Source organism: Macrobrachium nipponense, chromosome 3 (assembly GCF_015104395.2).
Source record: "Macrobrachium nipponense isolate FS-2020 chromosome 3, ASM1510439v2, whole genome shotgun sequence".
Taxonomy (NCBI): domain Eukaryota; kingdom Metazoa; phylum Arthropoda; class Malacostraca; order Decapoda; family Palaemonidae; genus Macrobrachium; species Macrobrachium nipponense.
This window is the reverse complement of record NC_087202.1, coordinates 31,385,449-31,406,010: the sequence shown is the minus strand read 5'-3', so window position 1 is coordinate 31,406,010 and position 20,562 is coordinate 31,385,449. Positions and strand designations below refer to the sequence as shown.

General features: G+C 48.1%; 1 protein-coding gene across 1 annotated transcript in view; it reads right to left on the bottom strand.

Annotated features, from left to right (window-relative positions):
- LOC135221688 (uncharacterized) overlaps positions 1 to 15,808 on the bottom strand; it is a gene marked incomplete in the record, with an annotated part of 360,943 nt that extends 345,135 nt beyond the window's left edge. The window contains 1 exon segment of the mRNA XM_064259420.1: positions 15,671 to 15,808.
- Positions 15,809 to 20,562: the final 4,754 nt, after the last annotated feature.

Here is a 20,562-nt window from a genome sequence, read left to right as displayed (position 1 = left end):
TATGTGTAAAAGGACCTCAGGTTTGTATAGTTAGGAAAAATGATATTGTTATGTTACAATAAAGTTCATAAATACTTACCTGGCAGATATAATACATAGCTAAGACTCCGTCGTCCCCGACAGAAATTCAAATTTCGCGCCACTCGCTACAGGTAGGTCAGGTGATCTACCGGCCTGCCCTGGGCGGCAGGACTAGGAACCATCCCCGTTTTCTATCATATTTTCTCTCACTTCCACCTGTCTCGCGGGAGGCGGGTGGGTGGGCCTTTAATTGTATATACTGCAGGTAAGTATGTATGAAACTTTATTGTAACATAACAATATCATTTTTCATACAATCAACTTACCTGTCAGATATATACATAGCTGATTGGCACCCTTTCGGTGGAGGGTAAGAGACAGCTACTATATGGAATAGACAGGTAAACAACATATGTGTAGGTATAAATAAAACCTTGGTTCCTACATGATAGGTGGTAGACTTCGTGGGTGTTTGCCCAGTAGTCTGCATCACCTCAAGAAAACTTTAGCGAGATATGTGATCTATGGCCAAGAGTTCTTGTGGGTCTGCCGATGGGGTCTTACCCACTTACTCAGCAGAGCCTAAAAGGACTTTGTCAATGGGTGCTGATCCACTTATATGACAATACACCTTATGAAGGAGCACACAACCAATCCCGACCACCTGATCCTAACCATATGTTAGAACTAAGGATTGTTACGAGTTATCCCCGAACTCGTCACAACAACCGTAACTCAAAAAACCACTACGCACACATACATAATTTTTTCAAAAAAAACATTTTACTCAAACTAATTGGATATGACGAGAATTCTCTTATGAACAAAACATAGACGGCCGCCCGTGCGAGCCTGAATCCCCTCCATTGTTCGAAGAGATTCGTCGACCATATCCAAACAGAAGAACAGTATATACATTTAAGGATTGGTGTCGGCTCCCGTACCCAGAATCGTATCTGCCGATACGATAGGACCTAGAGAAAAGCACTTCTCATACGTCACACGCACGTCTTTCAAGTAATGAGATGCAAATACTGAGTTGCATCTCCAATATGTCGTATCTATAATGTTTTTAAGCGACATATTCTTATAAAACGAGAGAGACGTCGCAACCGCTCTTACTTCATGAGCTTTTACTCTCAGTAGTTGTAATTGTTCGTCAGGACCAGACCTTATGAGCGTCCGTAATGACGTTTCTTACAAAGAACGCTAGAGCATTCTTGGACATCAGTCTTGTGGGTCTTTTACCGCGCACCAAAGACCTTGTTCTAGAGCTTCCCAACTGACGCTTCCTCTGAAGATAGAACTTCAGAGCTCTAACAGGGCATAGAGACCTCTCTGCTTCTCTGCCTACGAGACTCGACATTCCTTTGACTTCGAATGACCTAGGCCAGGGATTCGTGGGATTCTCGTTTTTCGCTAAAAACAGGGTCTTAAACGAGCAAATAGCCGAGTCTCCCTTGAATCCTACTTTATCCTGCAGAGCTTGTAAACTCACTAATTCTTTTTGCCGTCGCTAACGATAAAAGAAATAGGCATTTTCTAGTTATGTCTCTAAATGACGCCAGATGCGGAGGCTCGAATCTATCGAAGACAGATATTTGAGGACTACGTCCAAGTTCCAGTTCGGAGGTACTGGTTCCTTAGACTTTGAAGTCTCAAAAGATCTTATGAGATCGTGGAGATCTTTGTTATTTGCCAGATCTAATCCTCTGTTCCTGAATACAGCCGAGAGCATACTTCTGTATCCCTTTATTGTGGATACGGCTAGATGAGATTTTACTCTCAGGAATAGCAAGAAATCAGCAATTTCCGCTATAGAGGTAGGAGGAGGAGGACAACTTCTTGGCTCTACACCACCTTCTAAAGACCTCCCTACTTCGACTGGTATACTTTCGTAGTGGAGGTTCTGCGAGCTCTCGCGATCGCGCTTGCCACTTCGCGAGAAAAGCCTCTCGCTCTGACAAGTCTTTCGATAGTCGAAAGGCAGTCAGAGCGAGAGGCGGGGAGGTTTTGATGGTACCTCTTGAAGTGTGGTTGTTTGAGAAGATCCGTCCTTCTGGTAGGGATCTTGGAAAGTCTACGATCCACTCTACCACCTCCGTGAACCATTCCTGGCCGGCCAAAAGGGGGCTATTAATGTCATCCTCGTCTCTTTTGACGCCACAAACTTTTTCATTACTAACCCCAGGATTTTGAATGGGGGAAAAGCGTAAACGTCCACTCGACCAGTTTAGCAGGAAGGCGTCTACCATAATTGCTCTTGGGTCTTCCACGACCGAGCAAAACACTGGGAGCCTTTTTGAAATGTATGTTGCGAAGAGATCCACATGAGGAGTTCCCACCCCACAGAGACCAGAGATCGAGACACACTTCCTCGTGCAGAGTCCATTCTGTATGAAGGACCTGGTTCCTCCTGCTGAGCCTGTCCGCCCTCACATTCCTCACTCCCTGTACGAACCTTGTCAGCAGGGAGATGTTCCTGTGAGACGTCCAAAGTAATAGGTCTCTCGTGAGTTCGTAAAGGAACGAGAGTGTGTCCCTCCCTGTTTCCGAATGTAGGCAAGTGCGTGGTGTTGTCCACGTTTACTTGCACTACCTTGTCTCTCACCAGAGGTTCTAGGCTCTTCAAGGCCAGGTGTACGGCGAAGAGCTCTTTGCAGTTTATGTGCCAGGACACCTGTGCTGGTTCCCAGGTGCCTGACACTTCCTCTGGAGCCTAATGTCGCTCCCCAACCCGTCTCCGACGCGTCGGAGAACAACACTAGGTCTGGGTTCTGTGTTCTTAGAGAGATCCCTTTGTTCTCTTCCAGAGGTTAGCAACCACCACTGTAGGTGTGCCTTTATCTCCCACTGGAATGGGAAAAACGTCCGACAGTTGTCGGGTTTTCCAGCTCCAAGACTTCTTGAGGAAGAATTGAAGTGGACGGATATGAAGTCTTCCTAGAGGAAGAATTGTTCCAGCGAGGAAAGCGTCCCCAGAAGGCTCAACCATTCCCTCGCTGACGTTTGTTGCTTCTCTTAAGAAGAGAGAGATTATCCTCAAACCTTTTGCGGTTCTCTCTGCGAAGGAAAAACTCGAAAACCCCCGAGAATCCATCCGAATCCCCAGATAGACTAGGTCTTGTCTGGGGTCAGCTGAGACTTCTCGAGCTAGGTTCACAAGCAATCCCAACGCCTTGGTCAAATCTAGAGTTAACTTAGGTCCTCCAAGCACTGTCTCTCCGATCTGGCCCTGATGAGCCAGTCGTCTAGATACATAGAGACATTTCACTCCTTTGAGATGAAGAAATCTCGCCACATCTACTCAGGCTTGTGAAGACCTGAGGAGCTGTGGACAGGCCGAAACACAAGGCTCTGAACTGAAAGATCCTTCCCCCCGTCATGAAACGAGGTACTTCTTCGACGAAGGGTGGATCGGGACGTGAAAGTAGGCGTCCTGGAGATCTAGAGACACCATCCAATCTCCTTGTCGTAATGACGCTAGGACTCGAAGCAGAAGTCTCCATGGAGAACTTTCCTTCCTCTGAACAAAATTTGTTCAGAGAGCTGACGTTCTAGTACTGGTCTCCAGCCTCCCGAGGCTTTCGCCACTAGAAAAAGGCGATTGTAAAAACCCCGGGGAGTTTTTTTGATCCAGTACTAGTTCTATTGCACTCTTGTCCCACATTTGTTCCACCATCGATCGAAGAGTATCCCTCAGCACAGGGTCCTTGTACTTGGCTGATAGTTCCCTTGGTATTGACGTTAGGGGCGGAGAGTATTCAGGAAAGGGATACGATATCCCTTCCTTATGATATTCAGTGAAGACGCGTCTGCGTCTATCAGTGTCCAGGCCTCCACGAATCCCAGGAGCCTGGCACCTACTGGTGCTTGGAGGAGAAATGTTTCATTTTCCCTTTTTAAAGGACGAAAGGCGGACCTACCTCTCTTCTCTGGAGCCTTCCTTCTTGCGGGAGGTCTGAGATCGGACCACCTCGAAAGGGCTGCATAGAAGTGCTAGGTTCTTTCTTGTCAGAAACTAAAGCAGGTTTCTTCTTCCTAGCCGACTGCGTCAGAAGATCCTGCGTCGCCTTCTCATTTTAAAGAGTGAGCCACGTCCTTCACTAACTGAGAAGGGAACAAATAGTCCGTAGAGGTGCATACAGTAGAGCTGCCCTCTGAGCAGCGAGACTGCCTTTGTTAAGAAGGCGCCATACACCGTCCTTTCTTTAAAAAGACCTGCTCCAAATAATGAAGAGACTTCAAAAGATCCATCCTGTACCGCTTTGTCGATGCAAGACAAAATGCATAACAGGGCTTCAGGTTCGATTCCCTCTGAATCATGAGCTTTCTTGGACATCACCCCAAGGGACCAATCCAAGAAGTTGAAGACTTCCAATACATGGAAGAGTCCCTTGAGGAGATGATCCAGTTCTGAAATACTCCATGTAATTCGAGCAGAATTGAGACTTGGACGCCTTGAAGCGTCAACTAACGTCGAAAAATCTGCCTCTGTTGTAGAAGGGAGAGCGATACCCCATATTCTCCCCCGTCTTGTACCATATGCCTCTTTTCCCAGCTAACCTTGCTGGAGGCATGCAAATACTGTCCTGACTAAGTCTTTCTTCGACTTCATCCAGGAGTCTAAGGCGTGTAAAGCCCGCTTCATCGAGATGGTGGGCTTCATCTTCAGAAAAGACGAGGGCTTCTTCGCCTTCGCACTAGAAAAGAGCGAGCGTTGGAGAAGGAGGAGCAGCCGGAGTCAACTCGTCTCCGTATTCCTCAAGAAGCAGGGTAGTCAACACCTTATAGTTGGGACAAGCCCTCTCTTCCATGATCGTATCATCCGAGTTTTCCTCCAACTCGGGATATATCTGAGTTTCGTTCTCCTTTCTGAACTTTCCTCTTCTGGAGGAGACAAACTCCTGATAGGAGAGGGGCTAAGGGAATGAAACTCTTCCTTTTCCCCTTTGTTTGATAGACTTGGAAGGCGTCACAACCTGCGGCTTCTCTTGCACTGTAGAAGACGTCTTGTATGACGCTTCCCGCTCTCCGAGCGTCATGTATGACGTCTCTTGTTGACGTCTTGATGACGCTTCGCGTCTGGAAGACGCTCCGCTCTCTAAGGGCGTCCTACTCGGCGTCACAATCTTGGATGGAGCGTCACGTCTCAGATCCGCTTGAAATGACGCTTCACTTCTAAAAGACGTCTTTCGTTTTTCTTGTCTTACAACACTCTCTCTTCGAGCAGGTGAGAGAGGACGAGACTTTCTTAATTGGAAGCTCACGTCCTTCCGACGGGGCGCTAAAACTCCCACAAGAGATGACAGTTGTTCCTGAACCGCCATAATTATCTTTCTTGACGCTTCTCCACGTCTAGTGCATGACGCCTCTCGTCATCACTCGGGAAGAAGCATGATGGGGGACTTCCTCATAAGCGTCAGGTGACGCTGACGCCACCTTCGCCTTCTTAATAGCAGACGGGGCGTCATCCGAGAAGCGCTCTGGGCTCGAATCAATGTCTTGCTTCATATGACGCTTCAGTCAGGCGGTCCTTCCGGATAACGATAACGATAAGTTCGACTCCTTCCACCCTCATTTAGGTGAGGGGAGAGGGAGAGGACGAGAAACACTCGCGAAGGACGCTTTTCCTATAGCGCCCTTGAGCTGGCTGCCATGAAGCAGAGCTAGCTGAAGGGACGTCTGACGTTGGGATTCCCCACGACCCTCCTTAAGGCTTTCGACTTTCCTTCTCCTCTGGGCATGGGAGCTTGAAGAGGTCTGGCCTGGGAGCGCCGCAGGGACGATCAAACGCCCCTCCACAACACTGATAGGACTCACTTCACTAAAATGTTCACTATCACTAGCCTTACCTTTCGAGTCAGCCATCTTGGACTTCATGTCTCTAATAGTCGCTTTCAGATTGGCGATTTCCCGATGAAAAAAAAAAAAAAAAAAACCGAATCCGAAAAGACACTCTGAGAATGAGATCTATAGGGAGAATCTACAGTAGTAGGGTTAGAATTATCCGTGAAAGGCTCAATAGGCCTTGAACTCACACCTTTCAGTCGTCTAACTCTATCCCTCTCTAACTTCTTCAATAAGAAGTCAAAGTCTTCCACTCTTCTGCATTCAAACCCTCGCATTCCTTACAAGTGTTAATAGCAGAACACTGAACCCCCCTACATTTACGGCATACAGTGTGAGGATCAACCGAAGCTTTCGGTATCCTCACCCTGCAGCCTACATTCACACACATTCTCACACTCACATTAGAATCAGACATACTGAGAAAAATCCAAAAGAGTTATTCCAAAAACAGTCCACAGTAGCGAATGCCAAAACACGATCCAAATACGTCACCAAAAAGCCGAAAAACGTTGATCAAATGTTGAAAAATGAATCTAAGTCAGGAGGTAATAACAACAATGTTGATACCACCGGCGACAGAGAAAATATGATAGAAAACAACGGGGATGGTTCCTAGTCCTGCCGCCCAGGGCCAGGGCAGGCCGGTAGATCACCTGACCTACCTGTAGCGAGTGGCGCGAAATTTGAATTTCTGTCGGGGACGACGGAGTCTTAGCTATGTATATATCTGACAGGTAAGTTGATTGTATGAAAATGCAATTTTAGACAAATTGTCATTTGTTCCGACACGGCATACAAACCTTCGGTCCTTTTACAATAGGAAGACTCACTTCTTGGTGGGTGGAATCTGAGTCTTTTGTGAACAGACTGGTGTTCGCCCAACCTTGGAAGCCTCCCTGGTCGTAAGAGCGAGGGAGGGATCCAAGCCTCTGTCCGATTGATCGGGGTGTGCACCGCAGGATCAATGGTCAGACCTCTGGACCGAGTACTAAGAGAGAGGCATGCGTATCTCTTCGTACCAGCAATGTAAGAACTTGTTCCTGTACAGGAGCAAATATAAAGTCATGGGTTTGACTCTTGTAGGCATCCACTTCCCCCCCTTGTAGAAGGAAGTGGTGGATATTCTGCTCCTATCCCTAGTGAAAGGGATAGGATGGGGCTCTGTCATATAGCTCACCTGCATCTCGTCCTCATCCAGCGTAGTGACGACCGTGGCCCTCTGCCCACAGGTAGAGGGGAGGAAAGATGGGAAGAGAGAGCCAGTCACTCACTCACTCACACATCCATCCACACAGTCACACCAGGACTCGATGCTGTTCAGCCTGCGAGGGTCTGGTTAGCTACACAACTTGTTGAGCAGCCACCACGGGTCCCAAGGAAAAGGTATCCAAGGACCTGTGGGCAATATCCCGAAGGTAGAAGGACGTAAAGGTAGTCTGGTTAGACCAGACACCTGCCTTCAGGACCTGCGCCACGGAGAAGTTCTTACGAAACGCCAACGAGGGGCCAATACTTCTGACTTCGTGAGCTCTCGGACGGGACGTACGGATGTCGTCACTACCATCAGCCTCATACGCCCTCCTGATGACCTCACGCAGCCAGAATGAAAGAGTGTTCTTGGATACTTCTTTCTTGGTGACCCCGGTGCTAACGAAGAGGCGTCGACACTCAGGCCTGAGGTGTCGAGTTCTCTTCAGATAGCGCCGTAGCGCCCTCACAGGACAAAGCAGCATCTCATCCGCATCATTATCGGTGAAGTCCAATAGGGAGGGAATCGTGAATGACTCGAACCTGTCGTCAGGGATCGACGGGTTCTGAAGTCCTCGCAACGAAGTTCGGGACGAAATCGAGCGTCACAGATCCCCATCCCCTGGAGTGTCGTACATCATAGGAAAGACCATGAAGTTCCCCACAACTCCTCTTCGCCGATGCCGAGGGCCCAGCAAGAAGAGGGTCTTGAGGGTCAGATCCCTGTCTGACGACTCTCGGAGTGGCTCGAACGGCGTTCGAGTCAGACTCCTAAGGACGAGAGTCACATCCCACGCAGGGGGCCTGAGTTCCCTGGGTGGGCAAGACCTTTCGAAGCTCCTCATAAGCAAGGAGATCTCGAACGAGTTCGAGATGTCCAATCCCCTCAGTTTCAGGACGGAGCGCCAAGGCGGCTCTGTATCCTTTGACTGTGGGGGACTGAGAGGAGCTTCTCTCGGCGAAGAAAAACGAGGAAATCCGCTACCTGCTGAAGAGTGGCTCTGAGAGGAGATATGACCCCGTCTACGACACCAACCCACAGAAGACGGCCCACTTCCCCTGGTACACAGCTGCAGAGGACTGACGGACGTTTCCAGCCATCTCTGTTGCTGCGCTACGAGAAAAGCCTCTCGTTCGCAAGAGATGGTGGATAACAGCCAGCCGTGAAGACGTAGAGACTGGACTGCTCGGTGTGACCGCTCGACGTGTGGCTGGGCGAGAAGGTTGTGCCAAGGGGGAATCTCTCTCGGTTCTCCTGCGAGAAGAGCCAGCAGGTCCGGATACCAAATGGCCTGTGGCCATTTGGGAGCCACCAGGATCATCCTGAGATTCGGGGGGTGACCAGTGCTCGACTGATCACCTTGCGAATCAGGCTGAACGGGGGAAAGGCATAGGCGAAGAGGTTGTCCCACGGGTGTTGAAGAGCGTCCTCTGCAGCTGGCCCATGGGTCCGGCACGGCCGAGAAGAACACCTGGAGCTTCCTGTTGTGCCGGGTGGCGAACAGATCCACGACTGGTCGCCCCCACAGGTCGAAGAGCCTTTCCGCCACGTCCTGGTGTAGAGACCATTCGGTCCCTATCACCTGATCCCGACGGCTGAGCGTGTCTGCTACTACATTCCTCTTCCGGAATGTAGCGTGCCGACAGCTCTATTGAGTGTGCCTCGGCCCACTCGTGCACCTGCCGAGTCAACTGGTACAACGGGAGAGACACTAGTCCCCCTGTTTGTTGACGTAGGCCACCACCGTGGTGTGTCGCACATCAACACCACTGAGTGTCCCATCAAGCGGTCCTGGAACTCTTGGAGAGCGAGGAACGCTGCCTTGAGTTCCAGTACATTGATGTGAAGGTGCTTGTCGTTCTTCTCGCGTCCCACCACCTCCTGAAGTCAGCAACTCCTCCAGGTGTGCGCCCCATCCCTCGGTCGATGCGTCTGAGAACAGCTGCATGTCCGGGGGGGAGTGCGCAGGGGCACCCCTCTTAAGAGGTTCCTGTCGTCCAGCCACCAGGCTAGGTCCTGCCTCACCTCCTGTGTCAGTGACACTGGAAAGCTTGGGGGATCCGTCGCCTGTGACCAACCCTCCTTTAGTCTCCACTGAAGAGACCGCAGGTGAAGACGCCCGTGAGGGACTAACTTCTCGAGTGACGACAGGTGTCCCGATCACGACTTGCCATCGCTGAGCTGCCTGTTCCTGCCGAGACAGGAACTGGTTGGCTGCCTCCCTGAATCTGCTGATCCGCGAGTCTGCGGGAAAGACTCGCCCTGCTACCGTGTCGATCAGCATACCCAGGTACTTCATCCTCTGCTTGGGCTCGAGATCGGACTTTTCGAAGTTCACAACGATCCCCAGATCGCGACAGAACTCGAGCAGTCGATCCCTGTCCCACGTAGCAACTGCGAGCGGGAGCTCGCCAGGACTAACCAATCGTCGAGATACCTCATCAGACGTTATCCCGTGCGAATGGGCCCAAGCAGACACCAGAGTGAACACTCGCGTGAACACCTGTGGGGCGGTTGAGAGACCGAAGCAAAGTGCCCTGAACTGGTACACCGTCCCGTCGAGGATGAAGCGGAGGTACTTTCTGGAGGATCTGATGAATGGGTATTTGGAAATACGCATCCTTCAAGTCCACTGAAAGCATGAAATCGTTCTCCCTGATGGAGCCGACCGCATCACTGAGCGTGCCGTCTCCATCGTGAACCGGGTCTGGCGAACAAAACCGGTTCAGGGGAGAGAGATCTATCACCGGGCGCCAGCCTCCCGTAGACTTTTCCACCAGGAAGAGTCGACTGTAAAAGCCCGGTGACTGATCCGTGACGATTTCTACAGCTCTCTGCTCATCATGGTCTTGATCTCCTGTCTCAGTGCTACGTCCTTCGATGACCCTGGAACGTACGACTGCTGTTGGACCGGGTTGGAGGTGAGGGTGGCCGAGAATCGAAGGGTAATAGATATCCCTCCCGAAGGACATCTACAATCCAGGTCTCGGCGCCGTAGCGCTGCCAAGTTGCCCAATGGTGGCCAGGCACCCCAACCCCCCACTTCCGGCAGCAGGTGAGGGGGAACGCCGTCCTAGCGTTTCCCCCCTTTCTTCGACTTCTTCCCAAAGAGCCTCCACGGGAGGAGGAGGGCTGGGAGGAGGGCTGGTTCGGCCCCCCTTGCCAGAAGTCGAAGAAGACAGAGTCATTCCCGGGGTCTTCGACGCAGCTACCGTCTTAGCCACGAGGAAGCGCTAGCCGAGCTCTTAGACTTGGCCGCAGTCCGAGGCTGCCCAGAAGCCTTCGAGACCGCCTGGTGAACCAGCCGGTCACTGTCGTCAGTAGGGCGCCGTCTGTCCACCGCAGCGTCCACCATCTCTCCTGAAGAGAGACGTGGAACTCCGTAAGGTCCGTTGCGAAGTCCCAACGCCGCTTCACACGCCCAGCCGCCCTGGAAACCCTAGTAAGGACAGCGTCCCTTCGTCGGAGAACCAGGTTGGCCCCACAGTTCACCGTCTGTGGGCAAGGAAGGAGATGGCTCTTCCCCCAGACTGGCAAAGTCCTCCTGAACAGGCCGAGTCATCTTCGGGAGAAATTCCCCCGGAGTTGGCTGCGACCTAGATACTGTGAGGGACCACAGATCCTAGCCAGGAGACGGCCTGGAAAGCTGCCATGGCGGTAGATTCCAGGCGAGTGCCTCTTGCTGCGAGAACCACAGGTTCTCGGACAGGAGCTGCTGCAGAGACACACCCGGAGTTAGCCTGGCTAACTCCGGGTTCACCTTGTTTGGGCGGCATCGGGTCTTCAGATGGCACGTAAAAGAAAACCGCCGCTGTCGCAGCAGAGGAGGTGGAAGCAGCTTGCTCGACCTGCAAGACTTGAGACGAACCGTCTTGTCCGGAGACAAGCGATTCAACCTGGTCCAGCACTGAGTCCGCAAGCTCAGAACGCTCAAAACCACCGTCGGTCTGGTTCCCTCTTCGGGGCCCCAGAACGACTCGAGCCGGGACTGGGCTCGGATGGTGGGAGCGGCGATCCTTCCCCGAGGTCGTTGTGCTGACGAATCAGCGCAATAACCTCGGCAAAGTTCCTCTGGATCTCAGGAGTGACTGCGTCCTGCGGAGTCGGACCGTCCAGTCCCTCAAAGAGGAGCACCTCCCGAGACCCTCCTCCCTCAAGGAGAGGAGCAGCGACAGACCCCTCTCGGTCTCCTCCAACCACCCGTGCGTACGACCTGGCTGGTCCGAGAACCGAGCCTGGTTGGTAAAAACTGTACGACGAATGGGGTGGGCATCCTGAAGGGCGCACCCCCTCACGATCACTCCTCAATACCTCGCCCCTCCCGGTGTAACCCGAGGAGGTTGAAGGTATGGGAGAGGCAGACCTGACGCTCCCTCCCTCGCTCGCTGGCAGAACCAGCGGGCTTGGAAGACTGCAGGCGATCGCCAACCCGCGGTGGCGATCGAGCTGCAGACCTAGTCGAGCCGTCTCGCTGTGGAGAACGGCTGGACGAGAACAGGGCGGCCCCGGGTCTCGTGTGTCAGAGGAGCTGGTGCTGGTCGCCGTACACCCGATCGCTCTCTGTGAGAGTGACGGTCAGGCGACCGGCGCCGAGCTCCACTGTCACGGTGAGATCGGTGCGTATCCTCACGGTGCGTCAGTTCGCTGGTACCAGCCGTGGCTGGTGCCGGCGAACGGGGGACCTCTTCCCAGCCTCAGCCCCGTGGCCGGCTTCATGGACCGTCACGTCCGCCGCCGGGTAGCCAGCTGCTCGCCGCGAGAGCGAGAGCTGGTCTGGTGATAGTCGCGTGAGCGCTGTCCACCAGTCTTCCGCTCCGTGCCGTGAACCTGACGCTGAGACTCAGAGGTCTGGTTCCTGGCTGCACGGTCGCTGGTAGGCGACCGTACACCTCGGGTACCTCTCGGCGAACGAGCGGCCGAGACGGACCCTGTTGCTGTGGCCGAACCACTGACAGCAGGTGAGGAAGTGTCGGTGTTAGCCGGCACTCCTCTGGTCCCCGTAGTCTTCTTCCTTACGGAAGAAGAGACGGGTCCTGCCCCGAAGGAGCAGGGTGACCAGCGGAAGAACCCCCCGTCTCACCAGAGCGAGACGGGCCCTTAGAAGTCCCGAAGGAGGACTTCGTTAGGGGGGGGGGAGGCGACCTTCTTCTTCTTCGCGGGGAGCCTTAGACGAAGAAGGGGAAGAGGCGGCAGACGACACGACGACGAAGAAGACGATGAAACGACGACGGACAGAAGACGATGAAGACGACGACGACCCTTCCTCCTCTTCTTCTTCTTCTTCGTCAACCTTCTCAGGACCCCGACGTCGATCTGTCACCAGGACGGAGCCGGGGCTGCTGTTGCCGAAGCAACAGGGCCCGGACGCACCTGTCCGAACAGATCAGCATCGGAGCAGCGGCGCCAGGAACAGGAACAACATCAGCAGGTGCAGGCATCACAGGAACGGCAGACGAAGACAGCAGAGCAGGTACAGGAACCGGCAAGGCAGTGTTGCCAGGCAGGTTACGGCAAGGACTGTAGTAGGCGGTCCAGATGGGCGGACCAGCGGCACAGACATCCTAGGTACCGGTGGGAGGTCCATGGGCGAGCTCTTCGGGCACACGAAGTCCGGTCGCGGCAGCACGGCAAACCCGGTGGCGGCATCACACCCCCCCCCGAGTTACGGCGACTGGCCCTGCACCGATGTAGTGGGTGTCACAGAGACCGCGTGCTGGTGTACACCAGGTGAGGAGGTGAAGCGTAGCCGGGTGTTGTAAGGGTCGTGGTGGTGGTCGAGACCGTTGCATGGGTGACCGCCACGGCGCCAGCGAGATGGTAGAGCAGCCCCTGGACACTCGGCACGCCCTGCAACCCCAACGATGCCCACACCTGTCCGAGGTCATCCTTCGCGGCAACCGCACCTGAGGAGGCAAAAAGTCGGGTGATTAGGGGGATCCTCTACCCGCTCGCACGAAGACGAACGGATAGAGGACCCAGAATACAACTGGACGTCAGGGTATCTAGCGCCCTCCTCCACACTAGACAAGTCAGGAGAAGAGAAGGACCTAGACACCCCCCCCGAAGGGGAAGGCGCGAGACATGGAAGTTTGAGCGGGCGGCAGGAAAGAAGACGAAGTGTCCGTCACCAAAGGAGTCGCGGGAGAGCTTTCCGACGACTCCTTTGCAGGCCTTCGCTTCTTCTGCCCTCATACAAAGTCCACTGCGCCTCCGACCAATCATTACACACATCACAAGGCTCGGCTCGGGTGCATTCGCGCCCCCGACACCAGAGCACACAAAATATGAGGGTCTATCTCCGGGAAAGATCGGAACTTCCCGCATTTACGGCCCTTCGGTACCCCGGGCTAGTCTCCGTGGGGTAGCGAGGCGTGGAGATTCCATTATTGATCAATTCAAAATTGAAGAAATAAGAGAGGAAATGATTGTACTTACAAATGTTCACTACACAAACCAACCGAAACCATACTCATGAAGCAAAACGACGAGGAAGCGGTGCAGAGAGCGTTCCGAACACCACGTCCACCCAATGTCCGCTGGTGAGGCCGAAAGCAAAAAGTGATTTGTTTACCTCCCAGTCGCGCGCGCGCGCCTGTCGGACAAGCAGTTAACTACCGAACCCCTTGTTCGAAAGCTTACGACCTATCCAGCTGCCGCTAGTACCTTCCTATTGTAAAAGGACCGAAGGTTTGTATGCCGTGTCGGAACAAATATAATGAAAAGAGTACTTACATTTTTCAATTACACACTTTCGCCCAAATAAATGACTCGGCGCGAGCGCGCCCGCCCTCGGCACCGAGACATAATTCAAGGGTTCAATTCATGAAAAGAGAGGAAATCGCCGCATCTACGGCGATAACTCTATGTTGGTTCATAATTAAGTAATGAAAATGAAAACAGTGTACTTACAGTTTCATTTTCAAGTCAAACAAACCATTAGTAGAAAACACAATATAAACAAAGCATACGACGATGAAGCGGGCAGAGAGCGATGACGAACACGTCCTTCACACCCGCGGCCGAAAGCAAAAGTGGTTTGTTTACCTCCCAGTCGCGCGGCGCGCGACTGTCGGACAAGCAGTTAACTACCGTTCTCCCCTTGTTCGAAGCTTACGACCGTTCCAGCTGCCGCTAGCTACTTCCTATTGTTAAAGGACCGATGGTTTGTATTACGTATCGGAACAATTTGAATTTAGTATCCTGCCGCTCGTGGAAATCACGGCTCTATAATTGTTCGGTAAGACACTACAATAAAAGAACGTTCTAATTCCAAAAAATAATTACTTAAATTTGAGTCAGAATCGAGTTACTTTTTCAATATCGAATATTTTCAAATTAATCATCATAGATATGTAAAATATTGATGTTTTACTATTTATTTAAGAAATTATCGAAGTGCACTCTTCGTTGTCGTCTTCTACCAAAACAGTTGTTTATTAACAAACAAGCCGGTGAGGGACCGTTTTCCGATTGTTGTGATGAAAGTGCCCCAGCGTCTGTGGGTACAAGTGGTGTGCGGATTTATCACAGGAAATGGTTAGTTTATTGATACAAGCGTCTCTGCAAACATTGAGATGGCGTCAATCTTCTAAAATATTCAAGCGTAAGTAAAAATTCTGAAAGCGTTTTGGTGAGATTTGCACTGTGTTCGACACCCTTTTCACTACCCTCTGTTTAATGCTTTAAATTTGGCCTTAAATTTCTAACTTTGGAGAAAATACTTAGTTCGAAAGGAGAGTAGAGGTCTTTAGCTCCGTTTCTCACCAACAAGAAGTCGCGACTGATGCCCATCTCCGATGTCAGAACGCGTTATAATGTACTTTTTTTGAGATTCTTCACGCTGATCGTACATGGTCCACTCTGGACCCTACGGTTTTTTACCCTATACCTACTTACCTAGTACTTCAAAAGGAGAGTAGAGGTCTTGAGCTCCTGTTATCACCACCAACAACTCGGGACTGATGACCATCTCCGGTGTCAGGACGTGTTAAAAGTACTTTTTCAGAGGGTGGCCTAGCCGTGGTAGTCGGTGAGTTGGGCAGTCCACGCAGTTGTTTACCCTACTAGCTAGCTATCCAGTTTTCCTAACCTTGGAGCAATAACTTTTAGGTAGTGCATCATTACAACAATAGCATCCGAAGTTAACCGTTGATTACCTAAGCTATAGCTAATTGCATAGCCTTGTACCTACCTAGTCTAGGTAGGTATCTTAAGATAGGAATCACTAGGATTGTAAGGAAGCCTTTCTGTCATGTCATGGCAGTTAGCCTAGTAGAATAGGTAGACTACGATTCATTAAAAAACATAACATTCGACAGCGTATTGACAATCAATTTGAAATACCACTACGCTACACTGTCGTTGGTGAGAATCATAAATAAAATCAGCCACACCCTCTTAATCTTCTACTAGTTGGGCCCATCGTTATTTTTCGAAGGTCAACTGCATTGATCTCTCCGTCGAATGACAGTCGATTGGATACGATAGCCTCATTTTCCACTCACTCACTTTTATCTCAAGATTTTTATAATGCAATGACATACTCACAAGGTGAATTTTGACCCAGTCACATATCTCGTAATAATTGATTGGGCATATTGAATGATTGTTCAAAACCTGCGCGGTGGTGACCTTTGTTTACGTCAGTAGTAATAAACATATTTCAGAGATGGCGCATTGGAGCATCTCGTCAGTCGACCGGCAAATTCAATTTTTCCACTCCTGACCCAAATTGTCCTAAGAAAGGACCTCGGAAAACGTAGTTGGAAACACACAATTTCTATTTATTTGTATCTGACTTATTTAAAAGTTGAAATGGCTAATAATTTCATGTAAAATACACGTTATATTTCGATGACATTTTTTTTTTTTTTTACGTTGAAGGGAATTAAACGACCTGGTTGGAATTGCATTTGATATAAAAAAAACAAGTAAATACAAGCAAAATCATTAGCATTGCTCATGAACTCGAGGACCATTTAAATTTTTAATGTACTGCGGATGCTCCACGTCCCAGTAATCACTCCACTGATGATTCCAAGAAAATCAAGATACACCCCACAGTGTAGTATGCAATAGGTAGAGAATTTGTCCTCGCTATTTCCATTACGTTTTAGCAAAGATGTTGGTCAAATGTAACCACAGGTGTCTTGACTTGCATTTGTTTGGTTTGTTTTACTTTAAAAAAAAAACAAGGGAAAAGCAGATACATGTCAGATCAGATATGTCTAGTATGGGAAGCAATTGTGGCTTTTCCTGGGTAGTTTCCATTGATGATACCTGTCATAAAACCAGACCGGTTTGATCGCTGATTTTTACGAAAGAAATACATAATGTGCCAAAGCATATCAAGACCGGTATCAGGTGATAGAATATAATGTATTTGCAATTGTAGTTGGGGCTTGAAAAACACTGAAGACACTTCAGAGTTTTGAGAGGCCCCAACAAGCCGGGATCCCATTTTCCTTGGATGATTTAGTATGCAAGCTCACGCGGTTGTCGCTTGACTGGTTGTAGTTTTAAGTATGGAGCATTTCTTTCCATTATTCTAGGGGATATACAACCAGTTCCATGCTCTGAGTCTTTTCCATACATCAAGTGTCACATTATCTGTCATCCATTGTGTGAATGTGCCAGGCAAGTATGCTACTGTCTGAGAAAGCCACTGGCATTCTCGGTCACGATTGCTTGTATCTAAGAAAATCATCTGAACTAACAGTAACCATTTGGACCCAAATATACATTGTCTACTTTAATACCTAATCCAAATGGAATGGGAGGATCGAGTACATACAGGATCGAGCATGACAGTGACCCATATTCACTTGGCGAAGTTGGTATTTGCAGGCAACAACCGCAAAAGAGGTGGTATACCCACTCTTTTTCTTTTTCTGCACTTTTAAGAATATCAATTGATATGTGCCAGTTATAGTTAAACTCTGTTGATCGAATATCCCCAAGAATAGATTTACCTGCTGTACTATTTACAATTCGTTCAGCCTCATCTTGAATCTTCAATTCTGCATTCTGAATGTATACCATTTATCGTTGACGACATAATCAGCAATGTTCTGCAGACATACAACATTTGGCAGTCCCGCTAGTGTACGAATATAGATGTGGTCACCATATTTTTCTTCTAACTTTTTCTTGATTCATTTTGTGTCATAAACATCTTCATACACAACAATTCCAGTCAGCCTTTTGTGTACGGTGACAAAGTTTGCCAGCCCTGAAATTTTGTCTTGTCAACTGTCTGGCCTTCACTGATCATTTCATTTGTGGATCGTCGCTCTTCCTAGGAAGCATAAACCTAGATATTTGTGATACCGAGCTTCAGCTGCGGTCATGACAACCTAGCAAATGCGTCTTCACAATTGTTCATTTTTCATGATTTCGTTCACTACAAACCCTCATCAAACTATTTCTTATTTCCAGAGTTCTGACTTCAATTACATTGTGTCGATTTCCATGTTTTCTGTCAGATGTGCAAGAACTTCCACAAAAGAGACAATTCTGCTAGGCCCTAACCCAGAGTTGTTTTTTTTTCTTCTTCTTCTTTTTTTGATTCGGGTATTTTTTAAACCAAAACGGGGCATTTTGTTCCATAAATGTCATATGCAGTTACAAAATACTGCTGAGTTAAATTTCCGACATCCTACGAGAGCCTGACTGAATAATTGTCCTCACGGAAGAGGCTGCGTAGGGCTGTTTGAAGGGTTTTATTCTTACCCAAGTGTCAACTGTTGGTCTCCCATCATACATGGGAATAAAGGTCATGAATCAGAATTGCTATCGATAGAGCCATATGGCAAACGAGTCTCTCTCTTCTCTTGTCACATTCTCTGAGGTTGACCGTTGGCTGCTTAAGCATATTTTAAAAAATTAAACTTTATACGTACATTTTTCTAAAAAAAAGTATTATAAATAAATATAAAACTTGAAATTCTATTTATATTTATGCTTATATTAATAACTGTCATCAATTTAAAGTTAATTTTGCAAAAAATACAAGTCTATAGTTACATTGAAATATTTGAAATTGGTCGTACTGATGTCACTAGTTTTTTGGTCGAGTACATGGTCAACTGGCAAATATCTAATATCAGGATTACTGACAGTCTCAAGAAAACGCCATTATTTTGGAAGGGTCACTCCACTGCAAATACCAATCTAGTAATAATATTTCTTTAAGGTGAAAGCTACTCCTACACGATCGATGTTATTGTGCAAATATTGTTTAGTAGAATATTATTGAACAGAATAAGGAAGTATTGATCATTATTGATGAATGGCACAATATATTGACATCAAAAAGTGATTATTTATAAAGACGAATATGTCAACATTGCGCAAATTATTCTGCCCTCATACCGTTGACATGGCTGGCAAGAAGGATGATCGACCAACTGGAAATCGTAATTTCTATTGTGAGGACCAGAGAGTAATAAGACAGGTAGCTGGGTACTGATAATATATTGTTGTTTTTGATTAAGCTAACCTTGTGTCAGCACGGGCTCTAGCTCACCGAGCAGCCCGTAAGATAATTTATTACAGACGAACTGGGTTGAGATAGACAGGTGCAGAAATGACTCTGGGACAGTAGATTTGCTTTCTAACAGACATACATTTAAAGATAATAAGGCTATTAAGGCATACAAAAGATAAAATTACATGAGTTATACATCGGCGGAAAGGCCGCGGAACGCTCTAAAGAATGGTTAAAGGAACAACGCGGCTTGATGATGAGATGCAATAAAAATATAGAAACGGCGTTGTCTTTACACTATAATCACCTGACTCACTGCACCCTTATCTCCTTCAGCAAATTCTCCTTGCTGTACTCATGTCTTTTCTTGTTACCACTCCTTCATCCATGTGTACTCTTTTCATTTCTTTTCTTTTTGCATCAGGCTATTGCAATTCCGATTAAAGCAACATCAGTGTCCTTCCTAAGGCTGAGATATTTGAGCAATAGTATGGAGGGGGAGACATATTGCACAATTAAATTTAGTCAGTAGCTATATATATAACTATTTTTTTTTATCTGTCCATCCGCCTGTAGTGTTTTTGTATGGTAACACTGCGTCTCGGGCTTTAGATAGTTACGCTATGTGTAAGTTTTAGGTAAATAAAAGGATATCTGGGTGTACTTTTGCAACTGAAAAGTGTTTTAATAATTTACTGTATGCGAATTACGCCGTTAATATTCGAAATAGGATGTTATTATAATCGTTGAATGCAAGCTGAATGTAACTATCTAAAGCCCGGGACGCAGTGTTACCATACAAAAACACCACAGGCGGATGGACAGATGGAAAAAAAACAGAGTATAGTGTGTCGATAATATTGATCGTGTAGAGGGCGCTTAAGAAATACTGCGCATGCGATAATTATTTCAGCCGAGGTTATTTCCAGGGCACCCTGTACCGAATATGAGAAATCCGAATTGCGTACAGGGCGCCCTGTACCGTATTCGGTATATACCCTATGCTTGTGTTCAGGGCGCCCTTGCTTGACACATTGAAAGTTTTTTTTAGTAACATATATTTGTTGTACATGTGTGTTTATTATTATTATTATTATTATTATTATTATTATTATTATTATTTTATTATTAACGTCGTACACTACACTGGGATCAGTGAACAAATTCGAATTTAGAACTGATATTTATAGGGGACAGTCTATTTTTGCGTTCAGTGTTTTTTGCCCAAGTACAGGCGTATGGAGCTTATTCCAAATCCATTTGAACAGGCGCCTTTTGCCCTCTACTAATGCTGGATGGCGGGAATGAGTCTTGTGAAAGGGGCGCTTTTTGCCCTGTATGATGCTGGAAATCACTTCTGCGCCTTTTACAGTGTATAGCGGTGCGAGAAAAGATCTTGCGTTCAGGGTGGCACCCTTTTCCCTGTATATACCAATGCTAGAAAATAAGTAGGGTGCCTTTTGCCCTGTAGATAGTGTTGCATTCAGATGGCTCTTTACCCTAGCCGATGCTGGAATTATATATATATATATATATATATATATATATATATCTATATATATATATATATATATATATATATTAATATATATTATATTATATATTATATATATAGAATATATACTATATAATGTAACTGTGTGTGTGTATTGTGACAAGTGCCAAGTATCTGGTTACTACACTTACCATTCATTAATTGTTACCTTACAACAGTCAGACACCTGAACCTTCATCACAGGTACTAAACGACCGAATACTCTAAAGGCAAGAAGTGATGCCCTTAAACAACTTACCAGTATTGCAAAAAATCAGACTAAGTTCATCAAAACAGGTGTGAGGTAAGTGTGTAAACAAATTAATTAAAGGGCATCACTCCATCAACAACTTTAAAAGTCTAAGTATTTCCATGATTTCAGAAGTTCTAAATACTTACCTGGTTCTAACTCACTTC